Consider the following 11,878-nt stretch of genomic DNA (forward strand, 5'->3'; position numbering starts at 1 on the left):
TTGTGTGTATGTCTCTGTGTGCACATGCGCATGTGTATGAAGGCTGGAGACAACTTTCACGGTTGTTCCTCAGCTGCCATCTATCCTGTTTTTGAGTAGGGTTCTCTCACTGGGCTAGGGCCAAGCCTAGGCCAGGCTGTCTGATTAGTGGGATCTGGACATTCTCTTGTCTCCACCTTCCCAGCATTGGGACTAGATGTGCGTGCTATCAGAGCTGTGTGTTTTATACCTCATACTATGGGTAGAACTGAGGTCGTAGTGCTTTCAGGATAAGCACGGTGCTGACTAAGCCCTCTCACCCTTCCCTCCTTTTTAGTCCAAGACAGTGTCTCATCTAGCCCAAGGTATGTCACTGAGGATGACTTGAATTCCTGATCCTCCTGCCTCTGTCTCTCAAGTGCTGTGATTACTGGTGTGTCCTATAATTTTTACTTCAAAATTGGGATACTGTGATTGATTAAAGTTATGATAGTGTCCCAGCCACACATGACTATCAGCTCCAGGCACAGTGTTCCTTCTGTTACTAAGCCATTGATGAAGGAGAGGAGAACACCAGCACATAACAGATTGGGGAAATGGGTAGAGAATTGCTTGTGTGCACTGTAATCACTTTATTCTAGACTCCAACGGCACACAAAGAGGTCTATGAAATAGTTTTACAGATTTCCAGCCTCTTCCTGACAAACAAGGAGATCTATGAGATAGTTTTAAAGAGTTTCAGCCTCTTCCTGATTGTGAGCTAAATATACTCATGAGCTGGGAAGAGAGGAAAACAAGCTGTCCTGGTACTAGTCCACTCTGTGTCTCCACAGACTCATCTCAGGCATGGCTGACAGTCACAGTCAAGTGGGAACTCTTTCTAAGGTCCTGTGGGAATTTCCAGAACTTTTTCTCTCCTTTTCTATCTGTTTCACATAGGCCACTAAGATACAGTCCAACCACCATGTCTCCCAACTGTTCCTTCTAGGCGAAGTTTTCATCTGGTGAATGCACATTTCTACACTTGTATGATTCTCTCCAAACCTATGCTATGCATGAATCTTTGCCTCAGGAAAATTTAGCCTGTTGTTTGAGATTTCTTCTTGAAGCAAATACAGGCACATTCCTCTGATAATTTTTTTTACTAATCCATTGTTATTGACCTTAGTGTATTTAAGGCATACGTCCCCTGTATATGGAACTCCACATGGCACACAGGGGTGAAGGTTTGGGTCCCAGCTTCTATTCCAAAGCAACTCTCTATAGGCTTTCACCATTATCAAATAAAAAGTGATTTGGTCATTTGAGACGCTATGAGAAGGTTTAGGGAAGCAAACCTTCTTGATATAATTTTCCAAATGTGGTTCCCAATATTTGTAGAAAAGACCAGAACACAAATTGAGGAAGACCTTATATCAGAAGCATCTGTTCCACGAGTGAAGAGATTCAGTTGGAGCACGGAAGACCCCTGCCACAAAGAGACCTCACCATAATGGAATTTCCAGACGTGGAAGACCAGCCCCATACCCTGGAGTTGGAACTGGAAGACAGCCCATTCCCAGATGCACAGAAAACATGCCTGCTTTCTGCCTAGCAGAGATATTGGTTAATCCCTTTTTAAAAAAGTAAACATATCTTTATCTGAGTGGAAGAGAAACAGTGTGTCCACAAAATTAAAGTGAGATCTCTCCTAAGAATATTCAACTAAAGCTTGGTCATATCCAAGATTTTTCCAAATAAGCCTAATACCATTTTCTTTGTACTTTTTGCACCTCACGATGCACACTTCTTTCCATTCATTTCTGCTGTCTAGGATGTGAACTTGGTGGGCGAACATGTGGTATCACGGAGATGAAGGCAACGTCTTGGGAGAGAGGAGCAGTAGAGAAAAGTTCACAGCCTGCTGGCTTACACAAGGGAAGTGGCTTGGCTTGGGCTTGGCTAGGAAAGGGACACAAACTTATTGTGCTTCTTCCACTATCGATGCAGCTGCCAAGTCTGCATACCACATACGATGCCTACACAGAGCTCTACATCCTTTCAGGCCGTGAGGTGGGAATGACAAATGCAATTGTCTCAAACGGCTGACAGTCGCTGGAACAGCCTATGCAAGGTGGAGGAAGAAACTGGTCCACAAAGTTGTCCTTTAACTTCCACACGTGTGCCCCTAATAATAATAAAAGAGTGATTGTGATGATGATGATGATGATGACAATGACGATGATGATTGGTGCAAAAAAGAGGGAGAAGAGGAGGAAGAAGAACTTTACAGATTTCACAAAATTATAAATAAAGTCATATATTTACAATTCAAACTGATCTTTTCCAAAATCTTTGTCTCTATCCAGGATCTAGACTAACTGAATCCATGTTGAGTGAGAGACAGTTCCAATACAGTACCAGAGTAGTAACATTATAAGAATTACATTTTGAGTTAGAATCTGTTTTATTTGAAGATTTGTGTTACTGTTGCAGCCAACGCTTCAACACATCCCTTTAGTGGGGGGTGGGCATATGATTCTGGTCTGTGAGTCTTGGGCAGAGACTCACTGTAGGTAGAATGGATATATGAATCTACTGAATTTTTCATTTAATTGTCAGTGGGTAAGCCTTCACGGTTTCTTTGCTTTTCGGAATGGCAGCATACACTATTTGACATAGTAGCTAGTTTGGATTAACTTGCTGTTGTAATTTGAATGCAATTGGCCCCCATGAACATAGGGAATGGCACTACTAGGAAGTGAGGCCTTGTTGGAGTGGGTGTGGCATTATTAGAGAACATGTATCTCACACACTTCCTGCTGCCCGAAGATCCTGATAGAGAACTCTCAGCAATTTCTCTAGCACCATGCCTGCCTGCATGCTGCCATGCTTCCTACCACGCCAATAACAAACGAAACCTCTTAACTGTAAGCCAGCCTCAATTATGTTTTCTTTATAAGAGTTGCTGTAGTCATGGTGTCTCTTCACAGCAATAAAACCCCAACTAAGACACTGAGGGATTAAGTTACTGAGGGATTAAAATGAAAAAAGATAGACCCAAAACATAAGGACATGTATTCTTAAGGTGAAATTTCTTTTGATATTTAGGCCGCTAATTTTACAGAGGGTATTTGATATCTTAGCATAATCTATACTAACTTGATGGATAATAAAATTTATTATATATAGGAACTGAAGAGATGGCTCAGGGATTACGAGCACTGGCTGCTCTTCAGGAGGACCTGGCTTCAATTTCCAGCACCCATGTAGTAGCTCACACCCATCTGTAACTCCAGTAACAAATGATCTAATTATCTAACTTAGTCTGGCCTCACAGGCATAGAACATGCACGTGGTGCGCAGACATACATAGACAAACCACCCCGTACTGGTTAGTTTAATGTCAACTTGACATAAGGTAAGATCATTTTGAAAGGAGCACTCTCAGTTGAAAAAAATGCCTCCATAAGATTTGCCTGTGCACAATTCTATAGTGGATTTTCTTGATTCATGATTGGTGTAGGTCGGCTCAACTCCCTGGATGGTATGAGAAAGCTAGCTGAGTAAGCCAGGAAGCAGAATTCTTCCACGTCCTCTGCTTCAGTTCCTACCTCCAGGTTTCTGAGTTGAGTTCCTGTCCTTACTTTCTTCAGTAACGGACTGTTACCTAAAATTGTGAGATGAAATAAACCCATTCCTCTTCTCCAAGTTGCTTTGGGTCATGGTGTTTTGTCAGCATTGGAAATGCCAACTATGACACACCCATATCTATAAATAAGATAATCTTAAAAGTTGTTACATATACATACATTGGTTTACGAACCAAGCAGCAGTTAGAGAAGAAACGGGTAGGCAGGGCTTTCAAAGATGGCCATGTATGGTTTTCAGTGGCAAAACAGTAAATCCATACCTGATATATACTGGAAATAGGTAGCATATTTAAGAAACTCAAAATTTTAAGAAAAGGTTAGAAATTTGTACTAACAGGAACAACATTTGATAAGGCCTTGGAACCAAGGCTCAAGTGACCATCTCCATCTGACCTGCCAGCCTATGCTGATATGCAAACCTTTGCTATCATGTACTATGAAAACTCTGGATGATGCTGTCCCTCAGAGCAAACTCCAGCCTATCTCAAGGACAAGATAGTACCATCAAATCGCGCACATGCAAAGCTTGAAAGAGATTTAATGTGTTTCTCAGTGTTTTACAGTTATGAAAGTCAAAGTTAAACACAAAACCATCTACTGTGTCACTGTAGTTTAATATGGACCCATTTTGGATGCCAAAGAGGGTTCTTCTCAGATAATGAGACCTTTATCCTTTAAGTCTTGTCAAATTTTACACAACTGTAGACTAAATGCCCTTTGATCTATAAAGATTGTCTTTAGATGAGCCAAGATTTGCTGAGGAAGAAAAAAAAAAAAAAAAAAAAAAAAAAAAAAAGCAGGTCAGAGTCTAATGTTCCACTTTAAGGAAAAGGAAAAAACAGAAAACCCCTATGACATACAGGAAACAAACCTCATTAAGTCTTCGGAAATGAGGATTTGAGGATGGCAAAGGTGAAATCTGCACTGTTTGTGTGACTCTAACATCAGCCCCAGCTGGTGGAGGTTGATGTCCAAGAAACAAATCAACGGTCAAAAACAACACGTACATAAATCTGTGCTTGAGTTGCAGTATCTTAGACTCTCTCTGGGTTTTCATGTCTTGACACCTAGTGTGCAAAACCACAATAAAAGTTTGAGGTCAAATAAGAAGCAGTGTTGGAAACAGACCTGAGCTGTGCATCAGGGTGATGGAGTGGTTCCAAGAGATCAAAGGAGTGCTTTGAGGCTATGTCTACCATTTTTCACATCCAATGTATGTTTCTCATGAGAACAGTCAGCAAGGTTCAGCATTCCAGCTGTGCTGGGATTGTTTATCTACCTAGCAGCTGTAAAGCAAGCTGTTTCATCCACCACGGCCCCAGATAGGACCAGAGTTGTTGAAAATTATCCTCTCAGAAGACATTTTGAAGATTCTCACTTTCTCCTGCCAAATGGAAAGATGTGAATGAACAGACCAAAGCCACATTTCAAATTGACTATACATAATTATTCTATATGATGTTATGAATTACAGTGTGTGTGTGTGTGTGAGAGAGAGAGAGAGAGAAAGAGAGAGAGAGAGAGAAAGAGAGAGAGAGAGAGAGAGAGAGAGAGAGAGAGAGAGAGAGAGAGAGAGAGCAAGTGCCCACACAAGCACTTGTGTGTATCAAGGTTCCCAGGGGTAAAAGAATCAATTTGTGTAATTCCTCCCACTTCTTAATTCCTCTCTAATCACAAAAGAGCAGTGAGTATGAAGGCATATAGAGCTTTCTCTCCTAGCCTCAATATTCACTGTTCATGCTGCTTCATAACAAATTACCTTACAGTGTGTATCTGAAGACACCCCAGCACACTAGAAAACACACCAAACAGGTCAGCCTCACACAGCCAGGGAGAAAGCCAGTTCCTGTCATTCTGCATGACTGAGATTCATTTGTTTATGTTTCCTCCCTCATTTCTCTATGGTAACGAGGTATGATGTCTAGGTTTCCCTAAGAGCATATAGAAGTATCTGAGATTTGTTGTTCTCTCTGGTACTCGCAGACTGACTGGACACTGGTGATCCCAAACTGACTGGCAGGCATCGCTTTGACCATCTTTGCTTGTTCACACCATCTCCCACAACCATACTCAACACAGACACATCCATTCACTTATATGTTAACTTAGAGGGTTTGTGGGGTTTGTTTTAAAATGGAAGGACTGGGGAATTCTAAGAGATCATGTGGAGTCAAAAGCTGAAAATACATGCTATTTGCCCCACTATAAAAACAATGCCAACACCTCTCTGATTTAAAGAAACAAATGATTCTTTCTTATTTCTCTACTAACTTGAGACTGAGAATGCAGCAGTGACCCAGCTGTCCCTGCCAATACAGGTTTGTTAAGAGAACCGAACACCCATTGACTGAAAGCACGTAGAAGATTTAAGATACAAGATTAAAAATCACCAATTTTTCCTATGTTTTGAAGCCACAGGTTTTTAGGCTGCTTTTGTTTGGCCTCAGACCTTGCACAACCTTAGACACCTTTGACCTCTTCTGCTGCTTGTCAGTAACTCACACCCTTGCCTGATGTATCAGTGATAGGACCAGCTTGCTCTAATATGTGTTACCTGTTTAGTGCATGATTTCCACCATGCCTCCATTCCTCCCTTGAATACAGCATCACTGAAGACAAACCAGGAACAATAGTTATCATAACTGGCATCTTGCTCCAGGTCTGCCACCTCACCATGCCACCATGGTCCTAGAACAGGCTTATACACTGACCCAGACAGTTGACTAGACAGCCCAAGGAGCCTGGAAACAAACTTGCCACCAGCAATGGCACCAGGCAATCATTCAACTTAGAGAGGAAGGGCTTTCCCTGACAAAGCCAGCCGAGAGAGAGAGAGAGAGAGAGAGAGAGAGAGAGAGAGAGAGAGAGAGAGAGAAAGACATGACTACATCAGCATGTGTGGGGATGCCACTGTAACATAAAGCTGTGACCAACGAGGACATGAGACGGTATGAAAGAAACTAACTAACAATCCAGTAAAAGACCAATGGACATCTATAGACTGTGTGGCACATAATTCAGACTCCTCTTAGGCAAACAGTGAGTTACTACTATTGGTGAATAGACAATCAACTATATGCTTTCCCAGTGCTAAGGCATATTCAAACATCCCAGCATATACCCCCAATACATACATCTTTATTTGTTCACTCTTCCTTAACCAAGGGAGTTGAACAAAATAAATAGCCTTTGAAATGTCTTTGGTTTCTTTATCAAGTTAGTCATCAGGGTCCAATATGGCCAAGCTGATTTTCTGAGTAAAAGTGGTTTCCTTTCTAAACCTTACATTGTGCTGTTCACTTCTTAATATCAATGTGATGCACAGAATCTCTGACTTTGACTTTGCATATATAAAAATTATTAGTAATTATTTATTATAATGAAATTTACATGACCTAAAAGTTGTTCCATCCAAAAATTTTATGTTGTTCTTTAAGGAAAGATAATAAATCTCTGGTGTTTGGTGGTCAGAGAATTTATAAACACAGAGCTTTCACGGCTTTGTTTAAATTACTTTCCACATTTAATTGCTTTTGAAAGATACAACGATCATGAGATTCTTATTTTAGAGTTTTGAATACTATCCCACTGTGGGGGAGGGAGGGAGGAGGGTTGTAAGGTAAGACATTTCTATTGATGTACTACCATTCCTTAAGGAATCAAAACCAACTTGAAGAAGCACGTCAGGAAATTAAGGTGCCAGGCATCTCCACGATTCATTTTTACATTAGAGCTAAGGTGCTAGGAGGAAGAGCATTTAAGCTGATATAGAAGATGGAGTCGAAATCTGAACTGCACCGAGAGGCTCCCTACAGCCCTGCACACTACACTATCCTACCCCATCATCTTTAGAGAGAAGGAAGCTTCCCTAAACCTTCTGGTCAACTTCCATTCCCATTTCTGCCTCAAAATGGGACAAATTCCACCGTGCTCCGATAAACCGTGCAGGAGATTCCTGACTGTACAATCAGTTACGTTAATTAGCATGTATACTTCACACCAATATGAATCTAATTATCACTTTGCAATCTGATGTAGCACTGCACAGATGATATTAAACACTGTTGATTGTAAGCTCGGCCTTCAGTCTTTACCCCTCAGAACACAGGTACTCTTTCAAAGTTTTAAATCTACAATGGCTCTCACCTTTCTTGGGCCTAGGTATGAAAATGGAAGAGGTGAAGAACAATGCAGATTCTTTTTACAGAAAGAAGGTATGCAGGGACACTCACACACACACACACACACACACACACACACACACGCACACAGTGTAACATTGCCTCAATCTTCTTAGTACTGCTTCAGCACCTTCAGAGACCTCACTAACACAGCTAAATCTCCTAAATTACTTCCCAGCTGGGGTAATTTCCACTGCACACACCTAGCAGCAGCAGCTGATAAGACAAGTAAATGCTTCTTTCTGTTTGTTACCCGCTTTGCCTTCTTGACCATCTGAACAGAGTCTCAGGGTGGAGTCCACACCCGATAACACTCAGGAAGAAAAATGTCATTTCTGGTATCTTTCCATGACCTAAGACATAATGGAGAACTCAGAAGCTGGTCCTCGGCCAGAGTTAATCTAAAAGGAGCCTCAAGAATGCGATGTTTTTTCTGGAAATAAATAATGCTCTGTAACTTCTTTACAGCATCCCTACAATCCTGAGATGGCGTTTCCCAGGAACAAACATCCATGAAGCATCTTTCTTCTCCTAAAGTTGGAGTAAAATAGAATCTGAATGTTTTCACTCACTAAGAATAAAGGGAACTGGGGATAACGCTCAATGGTTAGAACTTGCCTCATGTGCACAAGGCTTCCGCCTCTATCCCCAGCAATGAGGGAAAAGAGTAATTGATTATCTGTGGGAAATAAATGTTTCATCCTACATAGGAACTATGCAAAAACAGTATTGTTGTTGTTATTTGTTCTTGTTTTATTTTGTTTGTACCTGGGAGTATTTCTCTCTCCCTTCCAGAGTCTATTTTCCTCCCAAGGCAGGAATTGGGACTTCCCTAGGGCCAGCCCCTGCAGCTGGCCTTGGTCTTGGTTGTTGTGTCTGCTTCCTCTTCCTAAGTGTTCCAGGATAAGCGGTGAGGGACAAGGCACATACAAGGAGAATTCGCCCATCGGCTTTTTGCTTGGTGCAGTGTCAGGGGTGTGTTTGATGGGAGAGGCCCTTTGGAGAAGATGAGAATTTTAAACCTATTTACAGCCTTACGTGTTAGAGGAGCCCTCCTCCTGCCAGCCATGTCGGGAATCTCACAAAGCAAAGAGAAGAGGTTACACTGCTGTCTGGATTGCTCCATTTCTGTGCTCCTGACAAAAATAAACCTAGAAAGTACAGAAGAAATTCGGTGTACTTTTTTTCTACTATTTGAAAAAAAATTCAATGTATGTTGTCTTTCAATCAGTGGAACAAGCACACGCATTCTATGCTTTCGTAAATGTGTTTGAGTCCTGTAGAGAAATGGAATTACTTCTACTTCCTTTCTTCTTTAGTGGCGCCACAGTTCGTTTCTCTCTGTCCTCTGAAGAAACGGCCACAATTCTTCCGCCATATTGTCACACCTTAGCAACCCCACTTGCAACCTCAGATGCTGGACAGGGCAGTTTTCCAAAGGCGAGGTAACAAAACCTGGACTGGTTTCTCCTTGGTGGAGAAAAACGCATCCTTTGTCACGCAAACCCCAGACATGTCTCCCTCATCGCTTGCCAGCATTCACGGAATCACGGGGTGGACTTTTCCGTGTCCACTGCCAGGTCCGACGCCACTCTGTGGACTGAGAACAGTGAGCCCTGCAGCAGCACGGGCCACACCTTCCCAAAGCTTCATGCATTGTTTGAAAAGACTGAAAAGAAAAAAAGAAACTCCATGTGAAGTATAGTCCATCAGGGCAGGCAGAGGCTCAGGGGGAAACTAGAGAAAACCCTGCAGGATGTTCCATGTTGTTCTGGTATCACTCAACCTGTCTGTGCATTTAAATAAGCTAGAAATGGCCACTGGTTCATAAAAATCTGTTACCATTCTCCTTCTCTTCCTACTTACAGCCAACACTTTCCAGCCTCTTTTTTTTTTTTTTTTTTTTTTTCTGTTTCTAAGCCATGCTGTCTCATCTGATCCAAGCATTCTCTGAAAAAATTTTTTTCATTTCATTAGGAGACCATAGATGATTACGCAAATATTTTCCAAGTATCTCTTATCTTCTTATATTTCACCAAATATAAACTTTCAAAAACAACAAAAAGCCCAAACAAGAAAACCTAAGAGGGATTGCAAATCTGTTCACATAGATAGGCCTGTCTGCCTAAGGTTGTCTGTCCGCCAGCATATGGGATTGTTACATTGCTTTTGCTGATGGAAGACAAACAGATAAATAATTGTATTCTGTGTTTAAGACCATTTAAGTTTACAAAATTGTTTTTACTCTTGATGGCATCAAAAATTAGCTGTAAGAAAAATGTTAACATCCAGATTTCAAAATTTGTTCCTGGCTTTTCTGATTTGGATTAATTTCGTGATGTTGTTACCGCCTGGAGTTCCAGGATGCTGACCTAGGTTATAGGATTTTAGGAGTGTGCCACCATGTCTAGCTAACTTTATGATTTTATTTATTACATTTATGATTTGATTTTCTTTAGACTTCCCCAGAACTGTTATTAGATCTACAAATAAAATGAATTTATTTTCATATCTGCTTTTTATGTTCCAATCTTATCAGTTCATAATAATTATAAGTGCTAATAGGCCAATATCAAACACACTTTCCTTTTTAAATTTTGTTTTCGTTATGTATGAGTGGGAAAGTATCAGCCCAGGACCTGTAAGACCAAGTTCACAGCACAAAGGAGGTTTATTTGCCCCAGAAGGACAGAAGCCAGGAAACAAGAACAAAGATAGGAGATGGAAGACGAAGAAGAAGGGGATGGAAAAAGGGAGAGGGAGAGGGAAAGGGGTCTTTGTCTCCAGACAAGGACCACCTCTGGACAGAGGAGACTGACTTGGCCCATGGGAAAATGTCTGTTTATAAAGGTAAAAGGGGAAACTCCCTGTTAGGATAAGATATTTAATTGGACATGTTAATTAGGTGACCCAAAGGGGGCTTTCAATTGCTGGACCTCAGTACTTTGGTAGCTGGACCTTGGTAGTCAGCCTCAGAAGGAGGAAGTAGCCAAATAAGGGAATGAACCTTGGCTCGCTTTAGGGATGTAATCTAATAGGTTCTAGCAAGGCAGAGGGAATGGAGGAGAAGGGCAAGGCCTGGCAGAGCCATGTTCGCCAGGCTCAAGCTGGACAGAGTCCCTTCATGTGTTCAGAGTCTGAGTATGTGAACATGTACGCAGTGCTCAAAGATGCCGGAGTCAGAGATAACTTAGAACTGCAGTTGCCGGTGATTGTGTTCTGCTTGATGTAGGTGCTTGGAACCAAACACAGGTCCTCTAGAAGAGCACTACACACTCTTAGCAAAACTCCGGACACATTCTTTCTGTCTAACAAACACAACCACCTGTGAGCCAGCCTGCCAGCAGTAGAAATGCATCTAGAGAGTTACTGCAGTTGTCACAACTGCTGTGGACACAAGCTTTTTATGAATGACCTCAAAGACCTGCATCGCCTGTTATAGTGTTCAGCAGAAATGTAGGAACTCAGAAATCGACCATTCACAGAGGTGGGTCTAGCATCTGGCTTCTTTAATCAGCTTTGTAGATTTTCCTGGGATAGTGAAATCTAGGCTAAAACACACCCTGGAGATCCACAAAACAAATCAGGAGATCCACCTTAAAAACAGCCTGAATCTATGTGATAAAGATTGCTCCGTTTCTGCCAATATCTGAAGTAATTTCCTTCAATCCAGTAGCTGGTTGAACAATTTGTTTCTTTTTTTCTGGTCCCTACTCCACCCCCAGGCTTGAGTTCTAGCCAAGGGAGAGCTTTTCTCAGCACCAGAAGTGAACTGGATCTGTTCCTCTTTGTTTCCCCATTGTCTACTAGAAGGGTTCCCAGAAAACAGAACTGCTAAGAAGAGGCCCAGGCAAAGCTCCAAAGAACTGGCAAGAGCAGTGGCCAGCGTGCCCATGTCAGAATGAAATTGAAAAATTGACGGACCGAGGCTGCATCACCAGCGTCATTTCTGAGTCTTGGGAAACTGCCTCATAAATGTAATCCTGTGGGTTGGACTGTTTCTAGAGAAAGAGAATGGAATATGAACAAAGAAACTGGACAATGATCTGTATTAAGACAGCAAGGGAGGTCTGGATAGACCAACAA

This window comes from Arvicanthis niloticus, chromosome 13 (genome assembly GCF_011762505.2).
Source record: "Arvicanthis niloticus isolate mArvNil1 chromosome 13, mArvNil1.pat.X, whole genome shotgun sequence".
Taxonomy (NCBI): domain Eukaryota; kingdom Metazoa; phylum Chordata; class Mammalia; order Rodentia; family Muridae; genus Arvicanthis; species Arvicanthis niloticus.